The sequence below is a fragment of the Triticum urartu genome, chromosome 1A (genome assembly GCF_056163025.1).
Source record: "Triticum urartu cultivar PI428250 chromosome 1A, HENAU_Tu73, whole genome shotgun sequence".
NCBI lineage: Eukaryota > Viridiplantae > Streptophyta > Magnoliopsida > Poales > Poaceae > Triticum > Triticum urartu.
Window position 1 is genome coordinate 381301467 of NC_141873.1, and position 25878 is coordinate 381327344.

Genomic DNA, 25878 nt, shown 5'->3' on the forward strand with positions numbered 1-25878 from the left:
CCCTACGGGTTCGAGAACTATGTAGACATGACCGAGACTCATCTCCGGTCAATAACCAATAGCAGATTCTGCATGCTCATATTGGTTCCTACATATTCTACGAAGATCTTTATCGGTCAAACCGCATAACGGTATATGTTGTTCCCTTTGTCATCGGTATGTTACTTGCCCGAGATTCGATCGTCGGTATCTCAATACCTAGTTCAATCTCGTTACCGGCAAGTGTCTTTACTTGTTCCGTAATGCTACATCCCGTAACTAACTCATTAGCTACATTTCTTGCAAGGCTTATAGTGATGTACATTACCGAGAGGGCCCAGAGATACCTCTCCGACAATCGGAGTGACAAATCCTAATATTGATCCATGCCAACTGAACAAACACCATCGGAGACACCTGTAGAGCACCTTTATAATCACCCAGTTATGTTATGAAATTTGGTAGCACACAAAGTGTTCCTCCGGTATTCGGGAGTTGCATGATCTCATAGTCATAGGAACATGTATAGTTATGGAGAAAGCAATAGCAACAAAACTAAACGATCATCGTGCTAAGCTAACGGATGGGTCAAGTCAATCACATCATTCTCTAATGATGTGATCCCGTTAATCAAATGAAAACTCATGTCTATGGTTAGGAAACATAACCATCATTGATTCAATGAGCTAGTCAAGTAGAGGCAAACTAGATACAGTCTATTTGTCTATGTATTCACACATGTACTAAGTTTCCGGTTAATAAAATTCTAGCATGAATAATAAACATTTATCATGATATAAGGAAATATAAATAACAACTTTATTATTGCCTCTAGGGCATATTTCCTCCAGTCTCCCACTTGCACTAGAGTCAATAATCTAGATTACATTGTAATGATTCTAACACCCATCGAGTCTTGGTGCTGATCATGTTTTGCTCGTGAGAGAGGCTTAGTCAACGAGTTTGCAACATTCAGATCCGTATGTATCTTGAAAATCTCTATGTCTCACTCCTTGACTTGATCGCGGATGGAATTGAAGTGTCTCTTGATGTGCTTGGTTCTCTTGTGAAATCTGGACTCCTTTGCCAAGGCAATTGTACCAGTATCATCACAAAAGATTTTCATTGGACCCGATGCACTAGGTATGACACCTAGATTGGATATGAACTCCTTCATCCAGACTCCTTCATTTGCTGCTTCCGAAGTAGCTATGAATTCCGCTTCACATGTAGATCCCGCCACGACGCTCTGCTTGGAACTGCACCAACTGACAGCTCCACCATTTAATAAAAACACGTATCTGGTTTGTGACTTAGAGTCATCTGGATCAGTGTCAAAGCTTGCATCGACGTAACCATTTGCGACAAGCTCTTTGTCACCTCCATCAATGAGAAACACATCCTTAGTCCTTTTCAGGTATTTCAGGATGTTCTTGACCGCTGTCCAATGATCCACTCCTGGATTACTTTGGTACCTCCCTGCTAAACTAATAGCAAGTCACACATCAGGTCTGGTACACATCATTGCATACATGATAGAGCCTATGGCTGAAGCATAGGGAACAACTTTCATTTTCTCTCTATCTTCTGCAGTGGTCGGGCATTGAGTCTGACTCAACTTCACACCTTGTAACACAGGCAGGAACCCTTTCTTGGCCTGATCCATTTTGAACTTCTTCAAAACTTTATCAAGGTATGTGCTTTGTGAAAGTCCAATCAAGCGTCTTGATCTATCTCTATAGATCTAGATGCCTAATATATAAGCAGCTTCACCGAGGTCTTTCATTGAAAAATTCTTATTCAAGTATCCTTTTATGCTATTCAGAAATTCAGTATCATTTCCGATCAACAATATGTCATCTACATATAAGATCAGAAATGCTACAGAGCTCCCACTCACTTTCTTGTAAATACAAGCTTCTCTAAAAGTCTGTATAAAACCATATGCTTTGATCACACTATCAAAGTGTATATTCCAACTCCGAGAGGCTTGCACCAGTCCATAAATGGATCACTGGAGCTTGCACAGTTTGTTAGCACCTTTTGGATCGACAAAACCTTCTGGTTGCATCATATACAACTCTTCTTTAAGATATCCATTAAGGAATGCAGTTTTGACATCCATTTGCCTGATTTGATAATCATAAAATGTGGGAATTGCTAACATGATTCAAACGGACTTAAGCATCGCTACGGGTGAGAAGGTCTCATCGTAGTCAACTCCTTGAACTTGTCGAAAACCTTTCGCAACAAGTCGAGCTTTGTATACAGTAACATTACCGTCAGCGTCAGTCTTCTTCTTGAAGATCCATTTATTCTATATGGCTTGCCGATCATCAGGCAAGTCAACCAAAGTCCACACTTTGTTCTCATACATGGATCCCATCTCAGATTTCATGGCTTCAAGCCATTTTGCGGAATCTGGGCTCATCATCGCTTCCTCATAGTTCGTAGGTTCGTCATGGTCAAGTAACATGACTTCTAGAACATGATTACCGTACCACTATGGTGCGGATCTTACTCTGGTTGACCTACGATGTTCGGTAGTAACTTGATCAGAAGTTTCATGACCATCATCATTAGCTTCCTCACTTACTGGTGTAGGAATCACTGGAACTGATTTCAATGATGAACTACTTTCCAATAAGTGAGAAGGTACAATTATCTCGTCAAGTTCTACTTTCCTCCCACTCACTTCTTTCGAGAGAAACTCCTTCTCTAGAAAGGATCCATTCTTAGCAACGAATATCTTGCCTTTGGATCTGTGATAGAAGGTGTACCCAACAGTCTCCTTTGGGTATCCTATGAAGACACATTTCTCCGATTTGGGTTCGAGCTTATCAAGTTGAAGCTTTTTCACATAAGCATCGCAGCCCCAAACTTTAAGAAATGACAACTTTGGTTTCTTGCCAAACCACAGTTCATAAGGCGTATTCTCAACGGATTTAGATGGTGCCCTATTTAACGTGAATGCAGCCGTCTCTAAAGCATATTCCCAAAACGATAAGGGTAAATCAGTAAGAGACATCATAGATCGCATCATATCTAGTAAAGTACGATTACGACGTTCGGACACACCATTACATTGTGGTGTTCCGGGTGGCGTGAGTTGCGAAACTATTCCACATTGTTTCAAATGAAGACCAAACTCGTAACTCAAATATTCTCCTCCACGATTAGATCGTAGAAACTTTATTTTCTTGCCACTTCACTCTGAAATTCTTTGAACTTTTCAAATGTTTCAGACTTATGTTTCATCAAGTAGATCTATCCATATCTGCTCAAATCATCTATGAAGGTGAGAAAATAATGATACCCGCCGCGAGCCTCTATATTCATTGGACCACATACATCAGTATGTATGATTTCCAACAAATCTGTTGCTCGGTCCATTGTTCCGGAGAACGGCGTTTTAGTCATGTTGCCCATGAGGCATGATTCGCAAGTACCAAGTGATTCATAACCAAGTGATTCCAAAAGTCCATCGGAATGGAGTTTCTTCATGCACTTTACACCAATATGACATAAACGTCAGTGCCACAAATAAGTTGCACTATCATTATCAACTCTGCATCTTTTGGCTTCAATATTATGAATATGTGTATCACTACTATCGAGATTCATCAAGAATAGACCACTCTTCAAGGGTGCATGACCATAAAAGATAATACTCATATAAATAGAACAACCATTATTCTCAGATTTAAATGAACAACTGTCTCGCATCAAACAAGATCCAGATATAATGTTCATGCTCAACGCTAGCACCAAATAACAATTATTTAGGTCTAATACTAATCCCGAAGGTAGATGTAGAGGTAGCGTGCCGACCGCGATCACATCGACTTTGGAACCATTTCCCACGTGCATTGTCACCTCGTCCTTAGCCAATCTTCGCTTAATCCGTAGTCCCTGTTTCGAGTTGCAAATATTAGCAACAGAACTAGTATCAAATACCCAGGTACTACTGCGAGCATTAGTAAGGTACACATCAATAACATGTATATCACATATACCTGTGTTCACCTTGCCATCCTTCTTATCCACCAAATACTTGGGGCAGTTCCGCTTCCAGTGACCAGTCCCTTTGCAGTAGAAGCACTCGGTCTCGGGCTTAGGTCCAGACTTAGGCTTCTTCACTTGAGCAAAAACTTGCTTGCCGTTCTTCTTGAAGTTCCCCTTCTTCCATTTACCCTTTTTCTTGAAACTGGTGGTCTTGTTAACCATCAACACTTGATGCTCCTTTTTGATTTCTACCTCCACAGCCTTTAGCATCACGAAGAGCTCGGGAATAGTCTTATCCATCCCTTGCATATTATAGTTCATCACGAAGCTCTTGTAGCTTGGTGACAGTGATTGAAGAATTCTGTCAATGACACTATCATCCGGAAGATTAACTCCCAGTTGAGTCAAGTGATTATTATACGCAGACATTTTGAGTATATCTTCACTGACAGAATTATTCTCTTCCATCTTGCAGTTGTAGAACTTATTGGAGACTTCATATCTCTCAATCTGGGCATTTGCTTGAAATATCAACTTCAACTCCTGGAACATGTCATGTGCTCCATGACGTTCAAAACGTTGTTGAAGTCCCGGTTCTAAGTCGTAAAGCATGGCGCACTAAACTATTGAGTAGTCATCAGTTTTGCTCTACCAGAAGTTCATAACATCTGGTGTTGCTCCTGCAGCGGGTTTGGCACCTAGCGGTGCTTCCAGGACGTAATTCTTCTGTGCAGCAATGAGGATAATCCTCAAGTTACGGACCCAGTCCGTGTAATTGCTACCGTCATCTTTCAACTTTGCTTTCTCAAGGAACACATTAAAATTCAATGGAACAATAGCACGGGCCATCTATCTACAACAACATAGACATGCAAAATACTATCAGGTACTAAGTTCATGATAAATTAAAGTTCAATTAATCAAATTACTTAAGAACTCCCACTTAGATAGACATCCCTCTAACCATCTAAGTGATCACGTGATCCACATCAACTAAACCATGTCCGATCATCACGTGAGATGGAGTAGTTTTCAATGGGAACATCACTATGTTGATCATATCTACTATATGATTCACGCTCGACCTTTCGGTCTCAGTGTTCCGAGGCCATATCTGCATATGCTAGGTTCATCAAGTTTAACCCGAGTATTCTGCGTGTGCAAAACTGGTTTGCACCTGTTGTATGTGAACGTAGAGCTTATCACACCCGATCATCACGTGGTGTCTCGGCACGATGAACTGTAGCAATGGTGCATACTTGGGGAGAACACTTATACCTTAAAATTTAGTGAGAGATCATCTTATAATGCTACCATCGAACTAAGAAAAATAAGATGCATAAAGGATAAACATCACATGCAATCAATATAAGTGATATTATATGGCCATCATCATCTTGTGCCCGTGATCTCCATCTCCAAAGCACCATCATGATCACCATCGTCACTGGCTTGACACCTTGACCTCCATCGAAGTATCATTGTCATCTTGCCAACTATTGCCTTCACGACTATTGCTACCGCTTAGTGATAAAGTAAAGCAATTACACGGCGATTGCATTTCATACAATAAAGCGACAACCATATGGCTCCTGCCAGTTGCCGATAACTGTGTTACAAAACATGGTCATCTCATACAATAAAATTTAGCATCATGTCTTGACCATATCACATCTGGGTATGTAGGAGTTGCATGATCTCATAGTCATAGGAACATGTATAGTTATGGAAAAAGTGTTACAAAACATGGTCATCTCATACAATAAAATTTAGCATCATCTCATACAAAGTGTTCCTCCGGTATTCAGGAGTTGCATGATCTCATAGTCATAGGAACATGTATAGTTATGGAAAAAGCAATAGCAACAAACTAAACGATCATCGTGTTAAGCTAACGGATGGGTCAAGTCAATCACATCATTCTCTAATGATGTGATCCCGTTAATCAAATGACAACTCATGTCTATGGTTAGGAAACATAACCATCATTGATTCAACAAGCTAGTCAAGTAGAGGCAAACTAGAGACACTCTGTTTGTCTATGTATTCACACATGTACTAAGTTTCCGGTTAATACAATTCTAGCATGAATAATAAACATCTATCATGATATAAGGAAATATAAATAACAACTTTATTATTGCCTCTAGGGCATATTTCCTTCAAGGTCGCGTACCTCGAGCATTGGAGGCAGCGCGCCCGCCTTGCCGCATTGCCGTTGCAACATCAGGTGTCAGAGGAGGCACCCTGGTGGCCTATCAAGCCACGTTTGGCTGGGCTGGGACGCCTCTCGTCTTCATCGACTTCACCGGCAGCGACGACGATGACAAGGGCAAGGGCAAGGGCATGGCGGACGACTATGGTAGCGTGTAGACGGGTTTTTTCTATGTTTAAGTGAACTTTGGCCGGCGTTGATCGGCCACTTATGTTTAATTAAGTTTTTCTAAATTTATTTCAGCCACACGGGCCAAAAACGAGTATGCCTCTCATTGGACACACCTGCCGACCCAAATTGAAAAGCGGACCTGCACGTCCACCTGGCCAACCCAAACGGATGAAAAGCGAACAAAGTTTTGGAGTTGCTATAAGGTCGAACCATCAATGGTACACATTTATGATCTGATATATCCGATTTTCATCCCTACTCTTCAAATTACACCTCTTCCAAAATGTTTAAGTTTGGCAATGATGCTTGCTAAGTTGACCTAGTATATGGGGATGATCCCGTGCATGTGGCAGGAGTGGCCAGACCGGCTTTGGTGGGTGGCAGAGACTCTGTATGATAGACTCCCCGTGCTTGTTTTCACTTTTATTAAATTGATTTAATACATAGGGATTAGCATTTGTAGTCATGTCTCAAGAATGTATAGGGCTTTGAGAGTAAACCTCGTCAACAGATATTATTGTCGTTGCTATTAATACTTGCCATGCATGAGTAGATTTCTAACATGACAGCATCTCCCTTGTGTGTGTCCCTGGTTAACTTTTGCTCATTTTCCTTCACTCTGTTAACTTTTGCTCATTTTTGCTCACTCCCTTATCCGAAACCCTCAGAATAGGTTACAACAAATGTTGTCGTCGGGTCAATGCCTTTGACCTTTAACTCTGATGAGAGAGGATGCATAGGGCCAGGTACACCTTTGACCGTTACCCGTATAGTTGTTTCGTATGCTGACCGTACACGTATTCGTATACATGGGCGCATGCAACTGACTGCGGTCGTGGGGTAGCACGTGTCCATGGGACATGCCGGAAACATCCCATCGTATAAAGAGGGGCAACCACCTCCATTGCCGCCTACCATTTTCCCCCAAATCCCCTCCCTGTCGCATCGTCTTCCTCTCCCCCACCGGCGTCGTCTCGCTCTCCTCCACTGCCTCGACCGCACCGTCTCACTCGCCCCCACTGCATTCTCTTCCCCACCTTCATCGCCTCCATCTTCTCGGAGATGGCCGAAGCCCGTGGCGACGCTGGCGCAGCGGCCGGAGATGTGGTCGAGCTGCACAGCACGGTGACTGCGGATGTCGGCGGCGTCCACGGCGGTGCGGGGAAACTTGCAATCGCTGCGGATGTGGAGAAGGAGGTGGCGGGCTCCGCCTCAGCGCTGCAGAAGGTGATGGCGTCGAGCGGCGCAGTCAATCCCGATACCCTCGATGTGTAGCTTGGCGAGGAGCAAGAGGTATTTGCACTTGCTTTGCTTTAGGATATTAGCTTGTAGAGTTAGTTGGATTTGTTAGATTGTGGATTCATACCATAGTTCAGATGGTTAGAGTAGTTGGTTTGACGGATGGGCCATGGTTTTCTGTATTGGGGGATGGGGTTTTTTGTACTAGGGTTCGTTGGATAAATTCGTTGCAAAAATGCTAGACAGATCTATTTATTAGATGTGACTCATTGCTGCACAGATGTATGATTATTAGATTTGTTTTTAGTGCTCATAGATTGGAGGTTTTAATGCTACAGACATGTACGCTTATTAGATTGGGCCCCTATTAGATTTGTTTTTGAATGCTACTCAAATTGGGGTTTTGAATGTCATATGCCCAGATGGAATCCATTGATTAAGAAGTTATTTGATTCATTAGTATATAAATTTGTCCACAATATGTAGTTATATTAGCTCTGTTCTTCAATGTGTGTGCATGACCAATGATCAATGTGTTATTTGAATGTCATGTGTATTATATTAGATTTGTTTTTGAATGCTACTCAGGTTGAGGTTTTGAATGTCATATTGGGAGTACATTAGCCCTATGATCAATGTATCATGTGTGCATATCTAAATTTTCAATTGGCTACTAGTGATGGATGTAATTGTATATTCAGGAGGATGATGGTTGAGGGGGGGAGAGGAAGCTGGCTGACTACGACCCGTACGATCCAGAGTTTAGTGACGACAAAGAATATGAGGTAAGCCTATCCCTTGTTCATTTAGTTCCTTTGACATGGTGTATATGAATCTATAATGTATTGATGCAATTCATTCATGTGTGCAGTATGATTCTAGAGATGATGTGTACAAGGGCAACGCCACGTCCTTCACAACCAAGGAGGTGGAGAAGATCAAGGCCAAGGGAGTTGCTTCCTTCTACAACCTCAAGATCAAGAAGTGGCACTGCCCCTACTACACCACCAAGCCAAAGCCAAAGGATGGCCGCTTCGATCACCTTCTGTCTCATGCAGAGGATGTAGTGATCCGCGGGGAGGACTACATGATCAGAGGGCAGCATGCTGCGCTCGCGAAGGCCCTGACTCCGGCGTGAGGTGATGTGATGATGTGATGTTGTGAACTGAATCTTAATCTTTTGGGTTACTTTGGGTCCGGTTACTTTTGGTAAACTGAATGTGACTGTTTATGGTGTGAACTGAATCTATGGTGATGCTAGTAATGTATTATTCTATCTATATTTGTCTGTCCTTATATTTGCCTGTGGTGTATGGTTAGTTCTGTCTAGATGTTGTGAAGTATGAATTTAGGTGTTGCAATGATCACACATGTTGTTTCACTGATCACACATGTTGTTTCAGTGTTGCTTCACTGATCACTTCAGTGTTGCTTCACTGATCACACATGTTGTTTCAGTGTTGCTTCACTGATCACACATGTTATTGGTCTCATGTTTATTAATCAAATCAAATGCATGCTTTTTCCAACCAGCATGTTTCATTATCCGATGTTTTGAACTGACATTCGACAGGACAGTATAAATTCAAGAAAATGCAAAAAAATAAAACCTTGGCAAACTATGGGTGTTTGTGTAGGAGATCATGTGTGCAAAATTTGAGGTGATTTAGAGGAGGTCAAAGAGATTTGAACTTGAGAAATGTGCTCCGAATGACCTCCCAGGCTAGGGTAAACAACCCATTTGTAATCAAGTTTTTTTGGACTTACTCCAAATGAGCCAAATGTTTTTTATTAACACCTATTCAATCTATATAGTGTAGATTCGAAGTCTCACTATTTTTTGAATTAATCTTCATATTTTTACATTTTATTTTGAAAAATATGCTTTAATATAAAAACTATTAAAAACACGTTTAAATAAAACCTTGGCAAACTATGGATGTTTGTGTAGGAGATCATGTGTGAAAAATTTGAGGTGATTTAGAGGAGGTCAAAGAGATTTGAACTTGAGAAATGTGCTCCAAATGACCTCCCAGGCTAGGGTAAACAACCCATTTGTAATCAAGTTTTTTTGGACTTACTCCAAATGAGCCAAATGTTTTTTATTAACACCTATTCAATCTATATAGTGTAGATTCGAAGTCTCACTATTTTTTGAATTAATCTTCATACTTTTACATTTTATTTTGAAAAATATGCTTTAATATAAAAACTATTAAAAACACGTTTAAATATGAAAATGGAAAACTTTGTTCAGATCCTTCTTATTCACTTTGAAATAAAGGTTTGGTGATTTTTTGATTTTTTTAATATTTTTTTCAAAAATAGAAGGTAACCCTACCTCATCTCCTTGAACTCTATGAAATCTTGTAGGTGATAGCTCATATGTGTGAAAGTTTTCTCATGAAAATGACCATAGACCAAGTTTATGATTTTTGGTTGGTAACATGTCACATAAGACAACATTGTGTGCAGATTTCATATTTTTTTGATTCTTTTTTAAATTAATGGTGCTCATTTGACTTCGATCGTGCCAACTAGGGTTTTTTCATGAAAATGACCATAAAACAAGTTTAGTATTTTTTTCTCATTAGTGTATCTTATGAAACGATGAACGGCGAAGGTTTCATATTTTTTGATTTTTTTAATTAGTTATGCTCAGTTAAAGCTTTTGTAAGCTCGTTGACCAGCTCAAAACCCCTCTAAACCCCACGGGGTTTCGCCTAACCCTAGCTCCGAACGTCAGTCGTCCGGTCATACCTTGGCGCCAAGCGACAATCCTCAGATGTGGTCTTCTAGAAGGAATTCGATGGGCAGGCTGTGTACAGGCTTTGGGCCGTTGGATCACAAGGACGGCTCCACATCGTTGTATCGTGGGGCGATCCGCGAGAGGCGATCCTGTTGGTTGTGTGATACGTCTCCAACGTATCTATAATTTTTGATTGCTCCATGCTATATTATCTACTGTTTTGGACTATATTGGGCTTTATTTTCCACTTTTATATTATTTTTGGGACTAACCTATTAACCGGAGGCCCAGCCCAGAATTGTTGTTTTTTTTGCCTATTTCAGTGTTTCGAAGAAACGGAATATCAAACGGAGTCCAAACGGAATAAAATCTACGAGAACGTTATTTTCTCACCGAACGTGATCCAGGAGACTTGGACCCTGCTCCAAGGAACAAAAGAGGCAGTCACAAGGATGGGGGGCGCCCCCCCTAGGGCGCGCCCCCTGCCTCGTGGGCCCCTTGTTGCTCCTCCGGCGTACTTCTTCCTCCTATATATACACACGTACCCCCAAACGATCAGAACAGGAGCCAAAAATCTAATTCCACCACCGCAACTTTCTGTATCCACGAGATCCCATCTTGGGGCCTGTTCCGGAGCTCCGCCGAAAGAGGGCCGTCATCACGGAGGGCTTGTACATCATGATAGCCTCTCCGATGAAGTGTGAGTAGTTTACCTCTGACCTTCGGGTCCATAGTTAGTAGCTAGATGGCTTCTTCTCTCTCTTTGAATCTCAATACAAAGTTCTCCCCCTCTCTCGTGGAGATCTATTCGATGTAATCTTCTTTTTGTGGTGTGTTTGTTGAGACCAATGAATTGTGGATTTATGATCAAGTCTATCTATGAATAATATTTGAATCTTCTCTGAATTATTTTATGTATGATTGGTTATCTTTGCAAGTCTCTTCGAATTATCCGTTTGGTTTGGCCAACTAGATTGGTAGTTCTTGCCATGGGAGAAGTGCTTAGCTTTGGGTTCGATCTTGCGGTGTCCTTACCCAGTGATAGAAGGGGCAGCAAGGCACGTATTGTATCGTTGCCATCGAGGATAACAAGATGGGGTTTATTTCATATTGCATGAATTTATCTCTCTACATCATGTCATCTTGCTTAAGGTGTTACTCTGTTTTTAACTTAATAGTCTAGATGCATGCTGGATAGCGGTCGATGGGTGGAGTAATAGTAGTAGATGCAGAATCGTTTCGGTCTACTTGTCACGGACGTGATGCCTATATACATGATCATGCCTAGATATTCTCATAATTATGCACAATTCTATCAATTGCTCAATAGTAGTTTGTTCACCCATCGTAGAATACTTATGCTCTTGAGAGAAGCCACTAGTGAAACCTATGGCCCCCGGGTCTATTCTCATCATATCAATCATTTTGCTATTTACTTTGCCTTTACTTTTTACTTTGCATCTTTATATCAAAAATACCAAAAATATTTTATCTATCAGATCTCACTCTTGTAAGTGACCGTGAAGGGCTTGACAACCCCTAATCGCGTTGGTTGCGAGTAGCTATCGCTTTGTGCAGGTACGAAGGACTTGAGTGTGGGCTCCTACTGGATTGATACCTTGGTTCTCAAAAACTGAGGGAAATACTTACGCTACTCTGCTGCATCATCCCTTCCTCTTCGGGGAAAACCAACGCAAGCTCAAGACGTAGCAAGAAGGATTTCTGGCACCGTTGCCAGGGAGTCTATGCAAAAAGTCAATATACCAAGTACCCATCACAATCCCTATCTCTCGCATTACATTATTTGCCATTTGCCTCTCGTTTTCCTCTCCCCCCCCCAATTCACCCTTGCCGTTTTATTTGCCCTCTCTCTCTATCCTCTCTCTCTCTCTGTTTGCCTATTTTCCCTCGCCATGTCATAACCAAAAAGAGTTGGTGGTTTTCTCCCAAGTTCTAGTGCTTTAGATAATCCTGCTATCTTATCTAAACTTATAAATCAGAATGCTATAGAACAACTTGTCGGAGTTATCAATGAGACCCTTTGTAATTTTGATGAAGATGACTCTGGAATTTTCCGTTATTTACTTGATGAATCTTTGAAAGATGCTTGGGATAGGCTGTTAAGGATTCGGGCTAGCTATGTACCCCAATATCAAATTGAGGTTTACTTAAAAAGCTTTTATGTTGGGCTGCCCGCTTCGTTCAAACAAGTTTTAGATTCTATTTTCGAGGGGGGTTTTCTTGAAGGGGACCCCATAGATACCTATGAGAGGATGAAAACTATATTTGTGCACCCCATTAATGAGAAAACTGAAATCACATCTCTCTTGCTCTCTTATCAAAACGAATCTATTAAAGAGATAAAAGCTAGCCTAGATGCCAATTTCCGCAACATTCTTAATCTTTCTTCTACCATTAATGGACATGTACTCTGTCAAAATAGAAAGATTAATTCCATAGATAACAAGTTTACTCTCTTTTTCCCTAAAACCAAAGATGACAATACCTAGATCTATCCTTGCTTGTTATGCCTAGCTAGGGGCGTTAAACGATAGCGCTTGTTGGGAGGCAACCCAATTTTATTTTTATTCCTTGTTATTTTATCCTGTTTAGTAATAAATAAATTATTTAGCCTCTATTTAGTTTGTGTTTTTTGTGTTTAATTAGCGTTTGTGCCAAGTAGAACCGTTGGGAAGACTTGGGGAAAGTCTTGTTGAACTTGGTGTAAAAAACATAAACTTTAGCGCTCACGAGAACTGCTGTCATTTTTATTTGAAGAGTGCTATTTAGTTAATTATTTTTGCAGATGATTAATAGATAAATTCCTCACGTCCATAAATTTATTTTAGAATTTTTGGGGTTCCAGATCTTGCGCTAGCTTCAGATTACTACAGACTGTTTCATTTTTGACAGATTCTGTTTTTCGTGTTTTGTTTGCTTATTTTGATGAATCTATGGCTAGTAAAATAGTTTATAATCCATAGATAAGTTGTAATACAGTAGGTTTAACACCAATATAAATAAAGAATGAGTTTATTACAGTACCTTGAAGTGGTCTTTTGTTTTCTTTCGCTAACGGAGCTCACGAGTTTTCTATTTTGAGTTTTGTGTTGTGAAGTTTTCAAGTTTTGGGTGAATTCTTTTGATGGATCATGGAACAAGGAGTGGCAAGAGCCTAAGCTTGGGGATGCCCATGGCACCCCCAAGATAATCCACGAACACCAAAAAGTTAAAGCTTGGGGATGCCCCGGAAGGCATCCCCTCTTTTCGTCCACTTCCATCAGTAGTTTACTTGGAGCTATATTTTTATTCACCAACATGATATGTGTTTTGCTTGGAGTGTCTTGTATTATTTGTGTCTTTGTTTGCTATTATACCACAATCATCCTTGCTATACACACCTTTTGAGAGAGCCATACATGAATTAAAATTTGATAGAATACTCTATGTGCTTCACTTATATCTTTTGAGCTAGATAATTTTGCTCTATGTGCTTCACTTATATCTTTTGAGCTAGATAATTTTGCTCTATGTGCTTCACTTATATCCTTTGAGCTAGATAATTTTGCTCTATGTGCTTCACTTATATCCTTTGAGCTAGATAACTTTGCTCTATGTGCTTCACTTAGATCTTTTAGAGCACGATGGTGGATTCGTTTTAAAGAAACTATTGATCTCTCATGCTTCACTTAAATTAATTTGAGAGTCTCTTAATAGCATGGTACTTTTCCTAATAATAATATGATTGGTATTCAAGATTTGCGAAACTTTTCTTTTGAGTGAGTTGAATACTAAGAAAAGATTGAAGCATGATAATTGTTTTGAGATATGGAGGTGATAATATTAAAATCATGCTAGTTGAGTAGTTGTGAATTTAAAGAATACTTGTGTTGAAGTTTGTGATTCCCGTAGCATGCACATATGGTGAACCGTTATGTGATGAAGTCGGAGCATGATTTATTTATTGATTGTCTTCCTTATGAGTGGCGGTCGGGGACGAGCGATGGTCTTTTCCTACCAATCTATCCCCCTAGGAGCATGCGCATAGTACTTTGCTTTGATGGCTTCTAAATTTTTGTAATAAGTATATGAGTTCTTTATGACTAATGTTGAGTCCATTGATTATACGCACTCTCACCCTTCCACCTTTGCTAGCCTCTCTAATACCGCGCAATTTTCGTCGGTATCATACACCTACCATATACCTTCCTCAAAACAGCCACCATACCTACCTATTATGGCATTTCCATAGCCATTCCGAGATATATAGCCATGCAACTTTCCACCATCTAGTTCATCATGACACATCCATCATTGTCATACTGCATATCCCGGTACACCGCCGGATGCATTCACATAGAGTCATATTTTGTTCTAAGTATCGAGTTGTAATTGTTGAGTTGTAAGAAAAATAAAAGTGTGATGATCATCATTATTGGAGCATTGTCCCAGTGAGGAAAGAATGATGGAGACTATGATTCCCCCACAAGTCGGGATGAGACTCCGGACGAAAAATAAAAAAAGGCCAAAGAAGCCCAAATAAAAAAAAGAGAAAGGCCATAAAAAATATAAATAAAAAAATGAGAGAAAAAGAGAGAAGGGACAATGTTACTATCCTTTTACCACACTTGTGCTTCAAAGTAGCACCATGATCTTCATAGTAGAGAGTCTCTCATGTTATCACTTTCTTATACTAGTGGGAATCTTTCATTATAGAACTTGGCTTGTATATTCCAATGATGGGCTTCCTCAAATTGCCCTAGGTATTCATGAGGAAGCAAGTTGGATGCACACCCACTAGTTTCTTTTGTTGAGCTTTCATATATTTATAGCTCTAGTGCATCCGTTGCATGGCAATCCCTACTCACTCACATTGATATCTATTAATGGGCATCTCCATAGCCCGTTGATACGCCTAGTTGATGTGAGACTATCTTCTCCCTTTTTGTCTTCTCCACAACCACCATTCTATTCCACCTATAGTGCTATATCCATGGCTCACGCTCATGTATTGCGTGAAGATTGAAAAAGTTTTGAAAAAGTTAGAGTATGAAACAATTGCTTGGCTTGTCATCGGGGTTGTGCATGATTTAAATACTTTGTGTGGGGAAGATGGAGCATAGCCAGACTATATGATTTGGTAGGGATAACTTTCTTTAGCCATGTTATCTTGAGAAGGCATAATTGCTTTGTTAGTATGCTTGAAGTATTATTATTTTCTATGTCAATATAAACCTTTGTCTTGAATCTTTCTAATGTGAATATTCATACCACAATTAAGAAGATTTGCATTGAAATTATGCCAAGTAGCACTCCGCATCAAAAATTCTCTTTTTATCATTAACTACTCGAGGACGAGCAGGAATTAAGCCTGGGGATGCCTGATACGTCTCCAACGTATCTATAATTTTTGATTGCTCCATGCTATATTATCTACTGTTTTGGACTATATTGGGCTTTATTTTCCACTTTTATATTATTTTTGGGACTAACCTATTAACTGGAGGCCCAGCCCAGAATTGCTGTTTTTTTGCCTATTTCAGTGTTTCAAAGAAACGGAATATCAAACGGAGTCCACACGGAATAAAATCTTCGGGAACGTGATTTTCTCACCGAGCGTGATCTAGGAGACTTGGACCCTGCTCCAAGGAACAAAAGAGGCGGTCACGAGGGTGGGGGGCGCCCCCCCTAGGGCGCGTCCCCTGCCTCGTGGGCCCCTCGTTGCTCCTCCGGCGTACTTCTTCCTCCTATATATACACACGTACCCCCAAACGATCAGAACAGGAGCCAAAAACCTAATTCCACCGCCACAACTTTCTGTATCCACGAGATCCCATCTTGGGGCCTATTCCGGAGCTCCACCGGAAGAGGGACGTCATCACGGAGGGCTTCTACATCATCATAGCCTCTCTGATGAAGTGTGAGTAGTTTACCTCAGACCTTCGGGTCCATAGTTAGTAGCTAGATGGCTTCTTCTCTCTCTTTGAATCTCAATACAAAGTTCTCCCCCCCTCTCGTGGAGATCTATTCGATGTAATCTTCTTTTTCCGGTGTGTTTGTTGAGACCGATGAATTGTGGGTTTATGATCAAGTCTATCTATGAATAATATTTGAATCTTCTCTGAATTCTTTTATGCATGATTGGTTATCTTTGCAAGTCTCTTCGAATTATCCGTTTGGTTTTGGCAACTAGATTGGTAGTTCTTGCCATGGGAGAAGTGCTTAGCTTTGGGTTCGATCTTGCGGTGTCCTTACCCAGTGACAGAAGGGGCAGCAAGGCACGTATTGTATCGTTGCCATCGAGGATAACAAGATGGGGTTTTATTTCATATTGCATGAATTTATCTCTCTACATCATATCATCTTTCTTAAGGCGTTACTTTGTTTTTAACTTAATACTCTAGATGCATTCTGGATAGCGGTCGATGGGTGGAGTAATAGTAGTAGATGCAGAATCGTTTCGGTCTACTTGTCACGGACGTGATGCCTATATACATGATCATGCCTAGATATTCTCATAATTATGCACAATTCTATCAATTTCTCACCAGTAATTTGTTCACCCACCGTAGAATACGTATGCTCTTGAGAGAAGCCACTAGTGAAACCTATGGCCCCCGGGTCTATTCTCATCATATCAATCTCCATCACTTTTATATTGTTTTGCTATTTACTTTGCCTTTACTTTTTACTTTGCATCTTTATATCAAAAATACCAAAAATATTTTATCTATCAGATCTCACTCTCGTAAGTGACCGTGAAGGGCTTGACAACCCCTAATCGCGTTGGTTGCGAGTAGCTATCGCTTTGTGCAGGTACGAGGGACTTGAGCGTGGGCTCCTACTGGATTGATACCTTGGTTCTCAAAAACTGAGGGAAATACTTACGCTACTCTGCTGCATCATCCCTTCCTCTTCGGGGAAAACCAATGCAAGCTCAAGACGTAGCATTGTGCTCGGCTGCTCGCCCACCACTGACTCCACGAAAAAAACATTGTTATCGGGCCCAAAAGGAAAGCAAGCTCTGGTTGGGCCGTCGAATTGCGTCGTTTTTTTGTGAACATGCTGGCTCTATTTTTTTTGCATAATTTGAAATTACACAACAATTGACATTGCATAGAAAATTTAGTTCTTTTTGTTCTATACAAATGCAAAATGACCAAATTTATAAGAGCCAAATTTATTTTTATCATGCAAAATGGCCACAAGCCCTTAAAAATTGTCTCTTTTTGTTCATATAATATATATATATAACCACGGATTCCCATGCGTGCAATTAGCTTCTTTTTCTTCTCTTTTCAAACCATCGTTTCCCGCGCATGTACACTCCCAATGCTGCGGTGGGTTTGAAAACGGACTACTAACTTCACCCCCGTTATTGCCACGGCCAAATAACATGTAGCGCTACGGCTATTTAAGCCACCCTCTACCTATGCCATCTCCCACGCTCTCCCTCTGCCATCCCTCATCCATTTTCCCTTCTTGCTCTTCGACCCATTCTCCTTCTTCTACACATCCCTCAGCCATGCAGTACACCGGAACAACCTACCGCTTCTGTAATGTTATATTTATGTATTGTGTGAAGTGGCGATTGTAAGCCAACTCTTTATCCCTCTCTTATTCAGTACATGGGATGTGTAAAGATTACCCCTCTTGCGACATGCCTACTATGCGGTTATGCCTCTAAGTCGTGCTTCGACACGTGGGAGATATAGCCGCATCGTGGGTGTTACAGCTTCCCACCCATCGTGCCGGAGAGGCTCTACCCTACCGGCGTGTACGTTGATCGCACACTACGTGTGTGGGTGATATCAAGGCCGAGGATCGCAAGGAACTTCACCGAGTTCTTCCTCGTGTCCGGCTACCACCACTCCCGAGGGGATCTCCAACGATGTTCCGCGTCGAGGAGGTCATCCAAAACCGGGTGGTGGTTGCTTTCCTTGCCCACTTCACCAATACATTCGACGCCTTCTACCTCCTCGGCCGGGTGTTTTGGTGTGGCTCCAAGTTCATCGCTTTCACCACCCACAACAGGTTCACAGAGTACACCAACATCTTCCCCACCGCGATGCACATGCACACTCTTCCGTACCCCATTGACAACGCCCCAGAGCAGCAGTGAAAAGGGCGCCTGGAGGAGGAGCGAGGTGGAGAAGGCGACAGCTAGGGTTCTAAACCCTCTATCTTTTTTGGTCTATGTTATGTTAAGTTGTAATTGAACTATGTTGGAGTTGCTATGGGCTTCCTGGCCCTTTTCTTAAGTTCTATTATTAAGTTTTCTATCTATTCTATTATTAAGTTCTTCCTAGTTTGAACTATGTGATCGTGATATGGGTTTGTTGGCCCTATCTACATATTGGGACTACATATTTGTTGATTGTTTTCTTAGAGAGCTCGGCTTGTTAGTAGGGTTCCCTTGTTAGTAACCACCTAGTGCATGCAAGCAAGCTTTGTTAGTAGGGATGAATGAGTAGAGCTAAGCAAGGGAGTGGCTCTTTTTTTACACAAGCCACAAATATGTAGCCACCTAGGTAGAAGAGAGGAACCATCGACAGTGACCGTTGCTGCATCCCTGGCGGTTGGCATGCAAGAAAGTTGCTCAGTCAGTGCATCGTGGCGGACGCATCGGCATGCAGGCTCAGTCAGCGCATGCAGACTCGATCGGCGCATCGTGGGATCGTGACATCGGTGCATGCAAGCTCGATCGACGCATGCAGACAGGCTTTGCTTGGTGCATGCATAGCAAGCTTCTGTCCTAGCGGCACGCGCAGATGTTTAATGCAAGGGACGGCCCAACGAAACCATGGCCCAACGGTCGAACAACGACACCACCCAACGCGGCCCCACTTGTCAGGTCGAACGGACGACACGGTCCAGCGTGGCCCCATTAGTCAGAGTTAACGATCAAGCCTTTGACTCGACGACAACGTACATTGTGACCAATTATGAGGGTTTCTGGCAAAGGAGTGGAGAAAATTGAGCAAAAGTTAAGAGCGCGGGGATAAATGAGTAGAGCTAAGGAACCAGGGGCACATATGTAAAAAACCTTTGAAAGAAAGACAAACAAGATCAACAACCTATGGATGGAAAAATTGTTCTATCATCATCATCGTGACATGATGTTACAAGATAATATCAATTAACCTTCATCGTATCAATAGAAAACAAACTTATTGTATTCAACTTCTAAACTAATTCAGTGACAAAAATATCCATACTTGGGATTTCACATCTATAAAGATACTCACTTTACCTACATGCCTGTTTATTAAATTTAGGCAAGTCAATTTTCTGACCATTGATGTTTTGTCAAGATTCGTGCTATCTTTCCCCTTGTGTTGTTTCTTCACTTCTTGGGCTGAAATTTTGGCTTGCCTTTTTGGGGGTCACTCAATTTTCTTAGTGGCCTTGAAGCCTGTTACCAGTTACCTGTTTGTTCGGTCCTTTGTTTCTATGCGTTTTTGCTATTTTAATTCGTTTGTTAGTATTTTTGGGATGTTGGAATACCGTAAATGTATACATGCAAGTACTATACAGTATGCATGTAAATTATAGTAGAGTGATAAAATTGCATTATTATATGGTTATTCTATTCATATTACAAATATGCAATTTTAGTGCAGCGTTGTGGACAAGTTTATTTTTATCTTCTCAAAGAGTAATGCCAATGCCATAAATTCCTTCTTACTTAAAAAGTTCAATTGTTTTTTTAGTTTTTATTTCATATGTTCTTTATTTAAGGGTAATACCAGCAGCATCAGCACCAGAGGCGGGAGTGGCCAGAATTGTCCATGGCGTCGGCGGCCAAAGCGGACGAAATCGAGGTGCAGGTGGGCGTCCGTGGGAGGCGAACGTCAACGGGGACGGCGGCACAGGTACAGGCGGGCGCCAACGCAGGTCGCCTTCGTGGTGGTCAACGCAGGTGGGAAGCCGTGGCACAGGTCCAGGCGGGCGCCAGAGCAGGTTGCCTTCATAGCGGGTGATGCATGTTTATAAGCGTATGCGCAGGTCCAGGGCAGCTGCGCTGGTGTTGGTCACGCGCTGGGCGGTGGCACTGGTGCTAGTCGTGGCGCGGGTACAGGTAGGCGGGCGACGTAGGTGGTATGTCGAGGGTGCGAGGCGCGGGCGAGGGGACAGGAGGAAGGAAGGAGATGGAGTTCCTCATGATGGATTTAAAACTCTGCGGTTTTTTCCGGAAAAAAGCAAATACACTGCCTTGATGATATCCTTTCGGACGGAGGGAGTATTGCAAAATTGAAGGCACGGTGATATTTGCTCAACTGTTTCCCTAGCATCTATTAATGGACGAATCCATGTTTCTGTTTTCCGGTCTAAGTATTAATCCTTGATGATTTTTCAATCATTAGTGCTTTTATTTTAATAACATGATTTCTTTTTTTGTCTCAATTAATTAAAAGATCGAATACAACCGTTCATTACAACATTCATCATGCAGTGCAGAAAATTATTACATAGAAGGACGTCCGACCTATTATCAAAACTAAACTTAGCTATCTGATGAGCCATCTTGTTTGCCTATCTTCTGATCTTCGCTAGCTTAAAGTTTGGAAGAAGCTTGGTAAGGGCTAAGGCTTCCTTCTTGAGATCCACCAGAGCCAATCTATCAAGGTTATCATGTGCAAGAAAAGAAACCACAAAAGAGCAGTCTGCTTCTAAAATAACAAGCTTATGGAGAGCGATATCGATATATAGTCCCGCTAGACACGCCCGGACTTCCGCTTCATCAATACTGGTCCATGAATCAATATAATCCCAAGAGGAAATGACAACGTCGCCAACCGAATTCCTGGCCACAACTCCCACACTCGCAGAACAAATGCTCTCCACAAAACTAGCATCCACGTTGATCTTAATATAATAACGATAAAGGGTTTCTCCCGCTTTATATTATAAAGCAAACATATGATACATCCAGCTCGCTGGGGCTGCAGCACAGAGAAGCCCAAAAGAAAAACAAGAAAAAGAAAGAGAAATAAATGTCGATACCAGCAGATCAATGAAGAAAGGAAGACCGGCAACCACTGCACCCTCCGAAGAAGTACCACCACGTTCCCAGGATCCTAAAGTGTCACACACCAAGCAACACCTTCATGAAGGAATGCGTGATGACGCTGCTATTCCCCGAACAAGTTCTAGGGCTTCCCCCAGTACACGAGGGATAGTGGGGAAGGGATATACCCGACGCCCCTCAGGAAGGTCCGACAGCGCCCGCAAGCGTCATCTCGTCGGTGCCAGACAGACCGGCAGGAGTTTCTCCCGAACCACAACCACCACCACCACCCCAGTTATTTCGAAATGCACCACCCCATCAACCGCCCACCAGCCTGTGCCACCACGATTACCAAACAACCCTCGCCGCCTCACTGGAGCTGCCAACACGAGATCTCAAGAAGGAAAGGAGACACTGGCCACGGGAGCGACCACAACTCGACTAGAGGGAAGGGACAACCTCCCCCCGTCGTAGCGGAGCCGGCCGGACATGGCAACGAGGACTTGCCGGTCCCCAACGGCCCGGTCAGCCCCACTTGGACCCGCATAGTCCTATCACCACGCTGCAGCTCGCCGATCGACGAAGTCCTCACCGACCGAGGCTGCCGCCACCACGCCACCATCAAGGAACGTCACCGCCGAACGCCGAGCCATCGGCCCACCTCAACCCATATGGGGCCCAAAAGGGCCCAGATCTGGGCTGGCGGGTGCCGCCAGCCACCGTACCACCGCGATGCCTCACGCCCAACGGCCGCACCGTCGTGTCAAGAGCCACCGTGGCCCGTGGCACCATCACCGACGCTGACCGAGGAGCACCGCTGCCAGCCACCACCGTCCGAGCAGGGGGGCCGTGCGTGGGGAAAGGAAGGCCCGCCACAGCCAGCACCACGCGCCCGAGGCCCGATGGCGGTCACCGGTGGCGGAGGGAGGAGGGAGGGGCGAGGGAGGAGTGCTGGAGGGGAGCGGGGGAGGGTCCCCCGGTCGCCTCGCTCGGGAAGGCGACGCGGGGGGTACAGGGAAGGGAGGGGGAGGGGTAGGGAGCGGTAGATGGCTAGCGGTGACAGCGGGCTCCGGCGGCAGCGGTGGCTCCGTGTTGGGGAGCCGGCGGTGTGGGAAACCTGCTAGGAGCGGGGCAGGGAAGGGAGTTCTTCAGCTCGTGAGAAGATAATGCAGTCCATCTTAATACAATCAAAAGGCGGGGCACCATACCTCACAGATATTCGGTGGGGAAGTACGAGACTACAACCCCACCTCAGATCCTTACCTTTGACTCCTGTGACGGTTTTTGCATGATAGCAAGATGAGAACTTCGCCCAATAGTTATCCCCAAAATTAGCCGAGTTTGAAACAGACTCTTTCAAACAACAATAACAACAACAAAGCCTTTAGTCCCAAACAAGTTGGGGTAGGCTAGAAGTGAAACTCATAAGATCTCGCAACCAACTCATGGATCTGGCACATGGATAGCAAGCTTTCACGCACCCCTGTCCATAGCTAGCTCTTTGGTGATACTCCAATCCTTCAGGTCTCTCTTAACGGACTCCTCCCATGTCAAATTTGGTCTACCCCGCCCTCTCTTGACATTCTCCACACGCTTTAGCCGTCCGCTATGCACTGGAGCTTCTGGAGGCCTGCGCTGAATATGCCCAAACCATCTCAGACGATGTTGGACAAGCTTCTCTTCAATTGGTGCTACCCCAACTCTATCTTGTATATCATCATTCCGGACTCGATCCTTTCTCGTGTGGCCACACATCCATCTCAACATACGCATCTCCGCCACACCTAACTGTTGAACATGTCACCTTTTAGTTGGCCAACACTCAACGACATATGACATTGCGAGTCGAACCGCCGTCCTCTAGAACTTGCCTTTTAGCTTTTGTGGCACTCTCTTGTCACAGAGAATGCCAAAAGCTTGGCGCCACTTCATCCATCCGGCTTTGATTCGATGGTTCACATCTTCATCAATACCCCCATCCTCCTGCAACATTGACCTCAAATACCGAAAGGTGTCCTTCTAGGGTACCACCTCGCCATCAAGGCTAACCTCCTCCTCGTCACACCTAGTAGTACTAAAACCGCACATCATGTACTCGGTTTTAGTTCTACTAAGCCTAAACCCTTTCGATTCCAAGGTTTGTCTCCATAACTCTAACTTTCTATTTACCCCCGTCCGACTATCGTGAACTAGCACCACATCATCTGCAAAGAGCATACACCATGGGATATCTCCTTGTATATCCCTTGTGATGTCATCCATCACCAATGCAAAAAGATAAGGGCTCAAAGCTGACCCCTGATGCAATCCTATCTTAATCGGGAAGTCATCAGTGTCGACATCACTTGTTCGAACACTTATCATAACATTATCGTACATGTCCTTGATGAGGGTAATGTACTTTGCTGGGACTTTGTGTTTCTCCAAGGCCCACCACATGACATTCCGCGGTATCTTATCATAGGCGTTCTCCAAGTCAATGAACACCATATGCAAGTCCTTCTTTTGCTCCCTATATCTCTCCATAAGTTGTCGTACCAAGAAAATGGCTTCCATGGTCGACCTCCCAGGCATGAAACCAAACTGATTTTTGGTCACGCTTGTCATTCTTCTTAAGCAGTGCTCAATGACTCTCTCCCATAGCTTCATTGTATGGCTCATCAGCTTAATTCCACGGTAATTAGTACAACTCTGAACATCCCCCTTGTTCTTGAAGATTGGTATTAATATACTCCGTCTCCATTCTTCTGGCATCTTGTTTGCCCGAAAAATGAGGTTGAAAAGCTTGGTTAGTCATACTATCGCTATGTCCCCGAGACCTTTCCACACCTCAATGGGGATACAATCAGGGCCCATCGCCTTGCCTCCTTTCATCCTTTTTAAAGCCTCCTTGACCTCAGACTCCTAGATTCACCGCACAAAACGCATGCTAGTCTCATCAAAGGAGTCGTCTAGTTCAATGGTAGAACTATCATTCTCCCCATTGAACAACTTGTCGAAGTACTCCCGCCATCTATGCTTAATCTCCTCGTCCTTCATCAAGAGTTGGCTTGCTCCATCCTTGATGCATTTGACTTGGCCAATATCCCTCGTCTTCCTTTCTCGGATCTTGGACATCTTATAGACGTCCCTTTCGCCTTCCTTCATGCCTAACCATTGGTAGAGGTCCTCATATGCCTGACCCCTTGCTTCACCAACAGCTCGCTTTGCAGCCTTCTTCGCCATCTTGTACTTCTCTATGTTGTCTGCACTCCTATCCAGGTATAAGCGTCTGAAGCAATCTTTCTTCTCTTTAATCGCCTTCTTGACATCATCATTCCTCCACCAAGTATCCTTATCTTCGCTTCTCCTTCCCCTAGACACTCCAAACTCCTCCGAGGCCACCTTACGAATGCAAGTCGCCATCTTCATCCACACATTGTCCGCATCCCCTCCTTCCTCCGAAGGGCCCTCCTTAATGACCCTCTCCTTGAATGCCTGAGCTACCTCCCCCTTGAGCTTCCACCACTTCGTTCTAGCGACTTTGGCACGCTTATCCCGCTGGACACGAATCTGAAAGCAGAAGTCAGCAACCACCAGCTTATGCTAGGGTACAACACTCTCTCCAGGTATCACCTTACAGTCTAGGCACACACACACCTATCTTCTCTTCTAGAGAGGATGAACTCAATATGGCTAGAGTGTTGGCCACTACTAAAAGTCACCAAATGTGATTCTCTCTTTCTAAAGAGGGTGTTAGCTACAGTCATGTGGTAGGTTAGAGCAAAGCTTAAGACATCTTCTCCTTCTTGATTCCTGTTGCCATAGCCAAAGCCCCCATGCGCCCCTTCAAAACCTGTGTTAGATGTACCCACGTGGCCATTGAGGTCTCCTCCTATGAAGAGCTTCTCACCAATCGGTACACTCCTAACCATGTCTTCCAGGCCTTCCCAAAACTCCCTCTTGCTGTTCTCATTGTGGCCTACTTGCGGGGCATACGCGCTGATAACATTGAGAACCAAGTCCCCAACTACCAGCTTGACCAGGATAATTTGGTCCCCGCATCTCTTGACTTCTACCACTCCATACTTGAGGCGCTTGTTGATCAATATACCTACGCCATTTCTATTTGCAGCCGTCCCCGTATACCACAGCTTGAAGCCGGTATCCTCCACCTCCTTCGCCTTCTGTCCTCTCCATTTGGTTTCTTGTACGCAGAGGATATCAACACCTCTCGTCACTTCTGCATCAACTAGCTCCCGAAGCTTCCTTGTCAGAGACCCTACATTCCAGCTACCTAAGCGAATCCTCCTAGACTCGGCTAGCTTCCTTACTGTTCGCACTCGTCGAGTCAAATGCGAAGACCCTTGCTCATTTTTCACTACATCCGGGCGCCGATGTAGCGCGCCACTAAGGATGCGACGACCCAATCCTCGCTCACTTGCCACTGTATCCGGATCAAGATACGGCGCGCCACCTGGGGGGGCGGCCCGGCCCTTGCCCATTTTCCACCACACCCGGGTTCAGATG

The 25878-nt window shown here is 43.3% G+C and overlaps 1 pseudogene; it reads left to right on the top strand.

Annotated features, from left to right (window-relative positions):
- The window catches only part of LOC125532873 (UDP-glucose 6-dehydrogenase 2-like), a 74554-nt pseudogene extending 68197 nt beyond the window's left edge, over positions 1–6357 (top strand).
- Positions 6358–25878: the final 19521 nt, after the last annotated feature.